The sequence below is a fragment of the Coregonus lavaretus genome, assembly GCF_964263955.1.
Source record: "Coregonus lavaretus genome assembly, chromosome: 33".
In the NCBI taxonomy this organism is placed as follows: Eukaryota; Metazoa; Chordata; class Actinopteri; order Salmoniformes; family Salmonidae; genus Coregonus; species Coregonus lavaretus.
The window spans coordinates 1,983,525-1,986,024 of NC_140020.1; the positions used below are offsets into that span (position 1 = coordinate 1,983,525).

General features: G+C 47.5%; 1 pseudogene across 1 annotated transcript in view; it reads left to right on the forward strand.

Annotated features, from left to right (window-relative positions):
- The first annotated feature begins 301 nt into the window (after positions 1–301).
- Positions 302–2,500, forward strand: part of LOC311108486 (delta-like protein 4) — a 19,425-nt pseudogene continuing 17,226 nt past the window's right edge. Inside the window, exons 1-2 of the transcript XR_014615889.1 lie at positions 302–493; positions 1,010–1,180. The product of XR_014615889.1 is annotated as a delta-like protein 4 (transcript). The remainder of the gene's footprint in view (positions 494–1,009; positions 1,181–2,500) is intronic.

Sequence of the window (2,500 nt, forward strand, 5' to 3'; positions counted from 1 at the left end):
GTTATTGCCAGAGGCCTAAGCATCTTGATCAACAGCTCTTATATTAACAGTTTTTCCTCTGCTGTGATCAACAGTGTTAGGCCTCTGGAATAACCAGAATGGATCTGTGTGGATACATCCATTGTATAGTTTGGCACTGCATATTTTTGTGGTCGTAAAAATATGTCAGTGTGATCTTAAGATTGTGGTCAGTGGGTCCATACATTCAAAACTATAAGTATGGACAGCTATGCTTTAATCAGTCAATCAATCAATTAACAAATCAACCAATCAGTCAGTCAGTCAATCAATGATGTATAGATAAAGATCTTGTATTGATGAAGGATCGTTTACCCCTGAATGACCTCTCCTATGTCTCCAGGTGCAGAGAAGGTTGGCAGGGTCCGTTCTGCGACGAGTGTAAGAAGTACCCCGCTTGTAAGCATGGCACCTGCCAACAGCCTTGGCAGTGTAACTGTAAGGAAGGCTGGGGGAGGGCTCTTCTGTGACCAGGGTAAGAACACATCTTCATCATCATATCATCATCATCACCATCGTAGTTGCACAGAGAAAGGGCAATCTGACTGAAACGTATCGGAAAATATGTGCATTTTGTGATATTTTTTTGATTCAAATACTGACCGTAAAATAATTGTGTTTCAGATTATTTTGTGCCCAATACATATTAAATGGTAAATAATGTATTGTGTCATTTTGGAGTCACTTTTTATTGTAAATAAGTGAGAAAGTTACAGAGGGTCAAAGATCATACCCCCAAGACATGATAACCTCCCCTGTTATTGGTAATGGTGAGAGGTTAGCATATCTTGGGGGTATGTAAAATAATATAATTGCCCAAATTCTTTGGAGCATTCAATATAACTCAGTATTTAAATGATTTATTTTTATACAGTCATTATTGCTCATCTTTATCAAGGGTGTCAATGATTTAACAATAACACGTACAGTATATTACCTTATATTTGAACTTTATTTGACCTTTGACCCCTCTGCTCCTCCTCCATCTCAGACCTGAACTTCTGCACGCACCACCGGCCGTGTGATAACGGGGCGACCTGCATGAACACGGGTCAGGGCAGCTACACCTGTACCTGTCCCCCTGGGTTCACCGGGGTCAACTGTGAGCTGGAACTGCAGGAGTGTGACCAGCAACCCCTGTAGGAACGGAGGACTCTGCACGGTGAGCAGTGGTTAGATTGGCACGTTAGAAGGGACAACCCCTGTAGGAACGGAGGACTCTGCACGGTGAGCAGTGGTTAGATTGGCACGTTAGAAGGAACAACCCCTGTAGGAACGGAGGACTCTGCACGGTGAGCAGTGGTTAGATTGGCACGTTAGAAGGGACAACCCCTGTAGGAACGGAGGACTCTGCACGGTGAGCAGTGGTTAGATTGGCACGTTAGAAGGGACAACCCCTGTAGGAACGGAGGACTCTGCACGGTGAGCAGTGGTTAGATTGGCACGTTAGAAGGGACAACCCCTGTAGGAACGGAGGACTCTGCACGGTGAGCAGTGGTTAGATTGGCACGTTAGAAGGGACAACCCCTGTAGGAACGGAGACTCTGCACGGTGAGCAGTGGTTAGATTGGCACGTTAGAAAGAACAACCCCTGTAGGAACGGAGGACTCTGCACGGTGAGCAGTGGTTAGATTGGCACGTTAGAAGGGACAACCCTGTAGGAACGGAGGACTCTGCACGGTGAGCAGTGGTTAGATTGGCACGTTAGAAGGAACAACCCCTGTAGGAACGGAGGACTCTGCACGGTGAGCAGTGGTTAGTTGGCACGTTAGAAGGGACAACCCCTGTAGGAACGGAGGACTCTGCACGGTGAGCAGTGGTTAGATTGGCACGTTAGAAGGGACAACCCCTGTAGGAACGGAGGACTCTGCGCGGTGAGCAGTGGTTAGATTGGCACGTTAGAAGGGACAACCCTGTAGGAACGGAGGACTCTGCACGGTGAGCAGTGGTTAGATTGGCACGTTAGAAGGGACAACCCCTGTAGGAACGGAGGACTCTGCACGGTGAGCAGTGGTTAGATTGGCACGTTAGAAGGGACAACCCCTGTAGGAACGGAGGACTCTGCACGGTGAGCAGTGGTTAGATTGGCACGTTAGAAGGGACAACCCCTGTAGGAACGGAGGACTCTGCACGGTGAGCAGTGGTTAGATTGGCACGTTAGAAGGGACAACCCCTGTAGGAACGGAGGACTCTGCACGGTGAGTAGAATGTGCTAGAAGGCCCCCCACAAGTCACTCGATGCCCAGTCTAGAAGGGACAGGAAGTGGCAACATTGTCAGAACTGATGAGCAGCTAGGTACACTATATAAACAAAAGTATGTGGACACCTCTTCAAATTACTAGATTTGGCTATTTCAGACACACCCGTTGCTGACAGGTGTATAAAAATCGTGCACACAGCCATGCAATCTCCATAGACAAACATTTGGCAGTAGAATGGCCTTACTGAAGAGCTCAGTGACTTTCAACTTGGCACCGTCAT